General features: G+C 48.9%; 1 non-coding gene and 1 pseudogene across 1 annotated transcript; both read right to left on the reverse strand.

Moving 5' to 3' along the window:
* Positions 1 to 2414: 2414 nt before the first annotated feature.
* On the reverse strand, positions 2415 to 3065 carry LOC128123950 (60S ribosomal protein L15-like; annotated as a pseudogene).
* Positions 3066 to 9359: 6294 nt separating this feature from the next.
* On the reverse strand, positions 9360 to 9432 carry Trnar-ucg (transfer RNA arginine (anticodon UCG)). Its single transcript has one exon. It is a non-coding gene; the product is annotated as a tRNA-Arg (tRNA).
* Positions 9433 to 9448: the final 16 nt, after the last annotated feature.

A 9448-nucleotide genomic window follows, 5' to 3' on the forward strand; every position in this document is an offset into this window, starting at 1 on the left:
CCTGTGGGCCTTTGTGGCCACATGGGCCACAGACTTCAACACAGAACCCGGCTGCAGTAGGACCACAGACCCAGACATGATCCTTGGCAGCAGCCCGGGTTTGGATGTCACCATGGCCCCCAGTCAGTGGTAGCCTGGCCCTTGGACACCAACAGAACTCCAGGTGGAGGCCCAGACCCCAGAAATCCTCATAGCCTTCATGGCAACAGGACATGGCCACAGATATCAACCCAGACAGAAATGCAGAAATGCCGTTTCTAAAAGTCAGTATTTGCTGAGTGTGTCTAGTTCCTTCCTTCCTTCCTTCCTTCCTTCCTTCCTTCCTTCCTTCCTTCCTTCCTTCCTTCCTTCCTTGTTTTTGTTTTTTGTTTTTTTCGAGACAGGGTTTCTCTGTGTAGTCCTGGCTGTCCTGGATCTCACTCTGTAGCCCAGGCTGGCCTCGAACTCACAGAGATCCACCTGTCTCTGCTTCCTGAGGGCTGGGATTAAAGGCGTGCGCCACCGCCCGGCTCTTCCTTTTTTAAAAAGATTTATTTATTTATTTATTGTGTGTACAGTGTTCTGCCTGCACGGATGCTGGCAGGCCAGAAGAGGGCACCAGATCTCATAACAGATGATAATGAGCCATCATGTGGTTGACTGGAATTGAACTCAGAACCTTTAGGAAGAGCAGTCAGGGCTCCTAACCGCTAAGCCATCTCTCCAGCCCCATATGTCTAGTTTCTATGAATATACAAAATTATATCAGAGGCAGCAGTTTAGTAGTCTTTATCTTTAAAAGAAAGATTTTATTCTATGTACATGTTTTTGCCTGTATGTCAATATACACGAGTGCATCGTATGCATGCAGTACCTGGAGAGGCCAGAAGAGGGAAGCAGATCCCCTGGAAAGGGAGTTACAGGAGGTTGTGAGTTGCCACAAGGTTACTAAAGCCAACCAGGTCCTCTGCAAGGGCAGCACGTGCTCTTAACTGCTGAGCCATCTCTCTAGCCTAAATGGGGTTTGAGACAGGATCTCACTCTCTAGTCCAGGCTGGCTTCAAAAGCATGGCGATCCTTCCGCCTTAGTTTCCCAAGTGCTAAGATTCCAGGTGTGAGGCACTATGCCTGGCTTTCTCTCCCTTTTCTTGACACACACTGTTTATTAAGATTCTTGGAACTGCCATAAAAAAATAATAATTTTGGGAGAAGCAGGGGATTAAAATCAAGGCCTTGAGCATGTTAAACATACACTTTATCTACCATAGAGCTTCACCCCTAGCCCTGTCATAAAAATTTTTTTTTAATTAAATTGTCTTTGCCAGTTGGGAGAATCAAGAATTCGAGGTCATCCATGGGCTATAATAGGCCCTGTCTCAAAACAGGAAACGAAAGTGTCTCATTGAACCATCTTTAAGTCTCTCAGCCAAGGGGCTGGAGAGCTGGCTCAGTGGTCAAGATCACTGGCTGTTCTCGCAGAGGGCCCGGGTTCATTCCCCAGCACCCACACAGCAGCTCACAACCATCTGTAACTCCGGTTCCCGGAGATCTGATGCTCTCTTCTGACTTCTGCGGGCACCAGGCATGTACATGACACACAGACATGCAGGCAAACCATGCATGCACACAAAGTAAAATAAATAAGTCTAAAATTGTTTTTAAGAATACAAACTGAAGGGCTAGAAAGATGGCCTGGGGTTAAGAGCACTGACTGCTCTTCCAGAGGACCTGGGCTCAATCCCCAGCACCCACATGGCAGCTCACAACTGTTTGTAATTCCAGTTCCAGAGGACCCGACACCCATGGTAAAAATACCAATGCACATAAAATAGAAATAAATAAATTTTAAAAAAAGACTATCAATGAAGTCTCCTTATTACATATTTTTTTCAGAAAGTTTTATTTTTTTTTAATTATTTTATTTATTATGTATACAGTATTCTGCCTGCATGTGTCCCTGCAGGCCAGAAGAGGGCACCAGATCTCATTACGGATGGTTGTGAGCCACCATGTGGTTGCTGGGAACCGAACTCAGGACCTCTGGAAGAGCAGTCGGTGCTCTTAACCACTGAGCCATCTCTCCAGCCCCCAGAAAGTTTTATTTTTAAGATGAAAGAACTTGCAAGTATTTCTATTTATTTACTTATTTACCATTCATGTGGGAGTTTTGCCCGCGTGTATATACGTGCAGCATGTGTATGCTTGGTGCTCGTGGAGACCAGGAGAGGGAGGGCATCAGATCCCTCGGAGCTGAAGTTATGGTGGTGAGCTGCCATGTGGGTGCTGGGGACTGAACCCGGGTCCTCTGCAAGAGCAGCCAGTGCTCTTAACTGCTAAGCCAGCTCTCCAGCCCTCTTTCCAGCATTTTTGGTTGTTGTTGACGGTCCTAAATTGTTTATTGGGTATGAATTTTACAGACATTATGTGTATTAGCGCTAATGGTGGAGCTGCAGGGTATTGCACCTTCTCCAGGCTGCACACGAGAGCCACTAATAGTGTGGTGGAACTTGTAGCCCTTTCCAAGGCCGTGGGCTCTTGTGGCCAGCAGATGTCAGCCCACACATCTCTTTGTGCTTGTGGACTGGTTTGGTGATCCACTGGGTGTCAGGATTCCCTCTGATAGCTTTATGGAATGGCTGAATGAGGAGAACCTCAAAAAATATCTCTGCGGAATCTTCACCAATCCAGTAAGAACTGAGGACTCTCGAGACCCCATAATGGCGTCCAGCTCTCTCCTCAGCAGCAGACGGAAGGCTTTGGGCAAACCTTAGCTGGTTAACACTATGATGGACAGGTTGCTGTAAGTTGTACCCTTAGGAACTGGGCATCTGTGACCACCACAGCGGACATGAATCCTGCATATGATATAACCTTGCTTGGCCTTGTATCCAGCCTTTGTGCTTTCTCAGGCCTGGTTGGGAAGGGAGCCCTGTGCAGGCAGCGAGCTGGCGGTATTGCCAGCAGAGGACCCTCAGAAGGAAGTGCAACATGTCAGACTGCTTCTTCCTCCATAGCTCCTGGATGGTATGTGCCCATCTTGGCTCACCTGATGGTTGCCGCCAGTCAGGAAAGGGTCTTCCCAGCATTTTTTATTTTTTCAAGACAGGGTTTCTCTGTGTAGTTTTGGTGCCTGTCCTGGATCTCGCTCTGTAGACCAGGCTGGCCTCAAACTCACAGAGATCCGCCTGGCTCTGTCTCCCGAGTGCTGGGATTAAAGGCGTGTGCCACCACGGCCTGGCCTTCTTCCCAGCATTTTTAAGAATACAATTTCATAAATGTATATGACACCCTCCCCTCACCCGCTCTCTCTTATCCCTTCTCACCCCCCTCCACTCCTCCTCACACTACCATTTCTTTCTGTTCTGTTTTGTTTTCAGGCACAGTGAGTTTAACCAAGCCAGCTGTAGGGATTGTTTTTTTTAACATGTTAGATGAAGTTACCTATTAAAAATGAGCAATACGTTTAATTACAAAATTACGTATTTATTTTGTGTGTATGAACGTTTTGCTTGCATCTTTATACACCACTTGTGTGCCTGGTTCCCAAGGAGGCCAGAAGGTGCATTTGATCCTTTGGGATTGGAATTACAGATGGTTGTGAGCCACTGTGTGGGTGCTGAAAATCAAACCCAGGTCTTCTGGAAGAGCAGCCGGTGTTCCTAACTGCTCAGCTCTCTCTCCAGCCCCATGTGCTCTGTATTATATGGCAATGTGTAGCTGCATTTATTAAATTTGTACTTGTGATGGGGCTAACAGTGCAGCTCAGTTGGATACATGCTTGCCGAGCATGTTAACTGGTTTTCCAGAGGAGCAGAACTGATAGAATAAAGGTATTACAAAGGGAATTTAGATTGCTTTGCTTGATATGGGCTGAGGATTCCAACAGTGGTCATCTGCTGAGAACTTGGTAGCTGCTTGATCCATGAGGCTGGATGCCTCAGCATTCACAATCTGGTTCTCAAGGCCTGGGGGAGTCCCGAGGAGCCTCTGTGTTCAGTCCATTTTAGAAAACCAAAGAAGCTGGACTCCATGTCAGTGAATGATGGTAGCAACAGTGTGGATGTGCTCACCAGCAAGACGCGGAGCAGACAGGCTTAGCAAAAGCAGGATTGCTTCCCCATGGGCTCTCCTGGTCTCTGGGCTTCAGCTGGGTGGTGCTGCCCACCCTGCGGAGGCTCTCCCCTCCTGTAATCCAGGAGGTGACCTCACAGACATCCCAGAGACACATGTCCTAGCTGCTCATAGATCCAGTCAAGTTGACAAGATCAACCATCACACCTAGCATAAGCTAGACACCAACCTGTAGCCGTGGAACATGCAAATATACTCACAGACACATACACACCCCTCACCCCAGTCCTGGGCCTGGGCTTGAACCCAAGCACTGTCTGGTCCCTAACAAAGACACCAGGCATTTCTGCAAGCTCCCTAGGTAGGCAGGAAGTTTGGAAACATAAAGCTTGACCTTTATTTTCCCACTGTCCCACACAGGGACAGTCTGCAGAAACCCCAGGAGCCCTGGCCCATCTCAGGTCCCAGAGGGCAAAGTAGATTGCACATTTAATCTTCCTCTTTTGTGGAGGAAGATGCCTACTATGTGATATTGGGATGAGAGACTTATTTTCAAAATCACTTCCCTCTTACATGGGGGAATTGGTTGCACCACACTTGTGCAGTTAAAGGCAGGTAAAAGCAGCTGATGGAAGTGTGTGTATCATTGTGAGTGACAAGGAAGCTTCCTGAGAAGAAGAGACCGGTCCCTGACCATTTATGAGTTTCCTGGAGTGGAACTGGTGCACGGAGGAGATATCTACCGCTCTTATCACCAATTGTCTGCCTCTTCCTGATTCCTGGGGCTGACTCAGTTCTCAGGATTGGGGACGGAACTTATAAACTAAGTCGAGCTGGTCAGGACAATCCACATGAGCAAGCTTCAGTTCTCAGGATTGGGGACGGAACTTATAAACTAAAAGTCGAGCTTGGTCAGAACAATCCACATGAGCAGGCTTCCTTCCTGCCATCTGTGAGGCTGGTTCCCATGGAAACACCCTCTTCTGTGTTAGTGGATTCAAGCTGGAGGGTTTTTCGGTTTTTTTTGTTTTTTCTTCCTTTTTTGAGACAGGGTCTCACTATGTAGCCCAGGCCGGCCTAGAACTCACAGAACTCCGTTTGCCTCTGACACTCAAGTGCTGAGGTTAAAGGTCTGTACCACCGCTCCCAGCTGTTCATTGCTTCCTTCAAAATTTTAAAACTTAGTTGTGTGTGGGTGCACATGCCACAGTGCCCCGGAGGTCAGAGGAGAGCATCCAGGAGATAGCTCTTTCTCTCTACCACGTGAATCCTGGGGATCCAACTCAGATTTTCAGCACTGGCAACAAGCACCTTTATCTACTGAGCCATATTGCTGGCCCCTGGATTTTATTTACGTATTTATCTATTTTTGCTTTTGTCTTTTGTGGGGGGGAGGGAAGGGCATGGGGGAAGGAGTGGTTTAAGGTTTTTGTTGTTGTTTCAAGACAGAATTTTACTATGTGGCCCTGACTGTCCTTGGAACTCACTACGTAGACCAGGCTAACTTCAAACTCACAGACACCGGCCTGCCTCTGCCTCCCAAGCTGGGACTAAGGGTGCCACCACGCCCGGCTGAGGAGTGGATTTGACAGGGTCTCTTGTAGCCCAGGTTGAGCTGGAGTTTCTGTTGCTGGTGAAAGAGCCCTTATTTCTTTTTACTCTTCCTTCCTTTCTTTCTTTTTTTCTTGTCATCGGCTAAATGTCACTGAGGTACTTTGCACTCGGAGGAGACGGGGCTGGGCACAGATGGTCACATTTGCAGAGTGTGGTCCCTTCGTATAACCCTTATCGTTTACCTTGGCTCTCCAATAATCTGGGGTGCTGGAAGCAGCTATGGTACATGTATTTTTCTCTCTTAAAAATTAATATGTTAATTACATTAAAACAATGGTATAAGTAAATGTACACAATGTACTTTAACCAGTATTTTCTAAAAGAACTTGATAAATATCTCCCATAGATTGAAAATTCCTTTTTACTTATCATACATACAATTTTCCTTTCTTATTCTCTTTTTTTTTTTGAGGCAGGGTCTGGTGTATCTTGGGTTGGCTTTGAGTCCATTCTGTGGCAGTGGATGACTTTGAACTCCTGATCCTCCTGCCTTTACCTCCCAAGTGCTGGGAGTACATTCCTGCTCTCTCTGTTTGGAGACATCTGAGAAGATTTCCTCCCAGTTCCCCACGGCTGAGAATCTTCACAGGGACTGAACTCGGGTCTCAGTCCGAGCTCTTTTCTAGGGCCTGACCTAAGCCTGGTGGTGACGACCAGCTCTGACCACAGGCATGCTGGCTCCTGTTCTAAGGTTGTACTGTTCTGATGTCACCTGGTCACTGCCGCTGAAGCTCCCAGGGAGGAACTGTCCCCTCTTGTACTGATGAGGAGGTGGAGTGATCGGGAGACGAGACTGTTTGCTGAAACCCTCAGAGCTGAGGGCGCAGGACTCGGGGCACGCCAGGCATGGTGGTGCTCTTCTGTGATCTGAACTCTGGGGATATCATTGGCCAGTCAGCCTAGCTGGCTCGCCTAATGGGTTCAGCGACAGAGCCTGTCTGGGACTTGAACCCAGAGAGAACAGTACCTCACTAAGTCACTGTGCAGTACTTACCGACTGACCCCGGAATCCCCAGATCTGCTCCCAAGCGTGAGCTGGAATGGAGTCGGCCTCCAGGCAGTCTTTACATCATCCCACACTGACCAAGGAGCCTTCATGTCCCAACCTGCTCTTCCTGCATCCCTACCTCTGCTGACTTCTGGTGACTGTGTTGGTGCCTGTTTCCTGAGCCTTTGAAAGGACCTCTGCCAAGGGAGAAAATCCGTTAAATCATGGCTACTCTCGGTTTATTCCATGGTGCTTAGCATGTGGCGCGGTTGGTAGTGTTTACCTAACATGCACCAAGTCCTGGGTTTCTTCTTCATAAAGCAGGTGTGGTAGCTCAGGCTGTTATCCCAGCACTCTGGAGGTGGAGGCAAAAGGATGAGAGAGAGAGACAGAGACAGAGAGACAGAGACAGAGAGAGAGAGAGACAGACAGAGAGAGAGAGAGACAGACAGAGAGAGACAGAGACAGAGACAGAGACAGAGACAGAGAGACAGAGAGAAAGACAGAGAGAGAGAGAGAGAGAGAGAGAGAGAGAGAGAGAGAAAGAGAGAGGTGGGAGATAACTATTTCCAAAGGAACCGGGCTAAACACCTTACAACATTATATCGTGTAACCACATAATCAATCCTTTTAATAACTCTGAGAGGTTGGCACTATTGTGGATTTTACAGAGGCTCAAAGACCCAAGTAGGCAGATCTCTGTGAAGAGAGCTGAACTGGTTGTTCTGCATAGCAAGCTCCAGGCCAGCCAGGGCTGCTTAGTAAGATCCTGTCTCCAAACCAAACAACCAAACAGAAAATTCCCCAGGCACCCCACCAGATACGCACAGCAGGGGAGCTGCAGGCTGGAGAGACCAGATCACCTGATGCATGCCTGGGGCTGGAGAGAGCGATCAGTTGATAAGGTGTTCGTTTTTTTTTTTTTTGTGGCTATGGGTCAGATGTCAACCGTACACACAGGTATGCGAATGTGGGGGCAGAGGTCAACCTTGGATGTTATTTTTCAGGACTTGTTTATCTTGCTTTTTGAAAGCAGGCCTTTCTCTGGGACCCAGAGCTTGCTGATTAGATCAGGGTGGCAGGGATCTGCGGCTCTCTGCGTCCCCACAGCCGGCACCACCAGGCTTTTTATGTGGGTCTTGGAGATAGATACTCATGCTTGCAAGGCATGCGGCTCTCCACTCCCTGCCGTTCCCTCAGCCCAGGCAGCCCTCTGACTGCCTCTGCTGGGATTGAAGATGTGCCCACCACTTCCGGCCTAACCCTGACCCTTATGTGTGTTTTGTTGATCCATTAACTCACAGGCTTTAGCTGCCTCCTTGCAATCACTGCTGAGACAGCAAGTAGAGTTTTGAAACATCTGCAGCAAGTGTAACGCTATGGAAAGTCTGTGATCACCATGGAGGACAAGCCGCAGGTATGGCTAAGGACAAAGCAGCTGCTTGCCTCAGCTCACAGACACGAAGCAACGTAATTTCAGCAGGGGGCTATGAAATGAAAAATGAAGTTGTTTCACCCCCACCCCCTCCCCACCCCCTACCCCTACCCCCCGCTCGGGGACTCCCTGGTTTAAGAGCCTCTCCATCATTTTATAGGAAGGCCAATTATGCAAAGCTATGTAAAAACAGGAAGAAACAAAAATAAAGACTTTCTGGTTGGTTGTATTTGTGTGTGTCTCTAGAACGGATAAGAAACAAACAAAACCCACTTGGTGTCTATAAAGTACATCTAGAAAAACGTGTAAGAATATCTCAACTGGAAAGAAAGAGGAGGCCAGATAGTGGACACTTGCAGTCCCAGAACTGAGTCAGGAGCTCAGCCAGGGCGACGAAGGAAGCTCCAAGCCGGCTTAGGCTGCATACAGGGTGAGGCCTCATCGTTTACAAAATAACAACAACAACAACAATAATAAATAATAATAACAATAATAAAGGAGAAAAAAAGAAAGGCGAGAAAAGAAACAGAAAAGGAGAAAAGAGACAGGGTCTATGTAAGAGTGTCGGCCAAGGTAGAGTAGCCGCAGCAGCCCCGACTTCTGAAAAAGACCCTTTCGACCGTCAGTCCTCAGCGTGCTGGCCACTGCAGCGGCCGGAAGATGGGGCTGCCTTTCAGCGAGGCCGGAATTTCTTCCCCAGTACCATCTGATCCTCCCTTTCCTGGTACGGGGCTCTGGACTTAATGCCCAGGCTCTGCCCTTATTCACCCAGGCCGCGTTCGCGCGCCCGCTGAGAGCCGGGAGCAGAAACACCTAGAGAGAGCAACAGGCGCCGGACGCGGAGACTGGCAGATCCCGGAGGAGGATGCCCGTCGGCTGTGCCCGGGGTGGGACCACAGCTCCCGGTGGGCACCATCCACCGGGCTCAACGTCATCCTCATCGCCGGAACACCGGGCTCCACTTGGAGCCGGGTCATCGCCGTCGGTAGGTGACGAGTCTGGACTTCGGAAGAAAGGCACGTGCTAAGTAAGTCCCACTCTCCGCCGGGGCAGGCTTCTCCACCGCTGCCACATTTTAGAAATATGTGCCCGCACTTTAAAGACGCGTCCCACATTTTAGAATCATGCCCCGCCCTCACAGTGGTTAGTTTAGACCCAGAGTCCCCAGTGTTTAGAGTAGAAGTTAGTCAGGCTCACTACAGTGCGTGCTTGGCTTCATTTCCTGAGGGAATGATGGGGAAGATGGATGAGTAAAATAAGGAACCCTTCCGCCGACCGCGGCAGGACTCGAACCTGCAATCTTCTGATCCGAAGTCAGACGCCTTATCCATTAGGCCACGCGGCCGCCGCCTGGCAGCTGC

The sequence above is a fragment of the Peromyscus californicus genome, unplaced genomic scaffold (assembly GCF_007827085.1).
Source record: "Peromyscus californicus insignis strain IS unplaced genomic scaffold, ASM782708v3 Scaffold_4__1_contigs__length_199733344, whole genome shotgun sequence".
Lineage (NCBI taxonomy): Eukaryota > Metazoa > Chordata > Mammalia > Rodentia > Cricetidae > Peromyscus > Peromyscus californicus.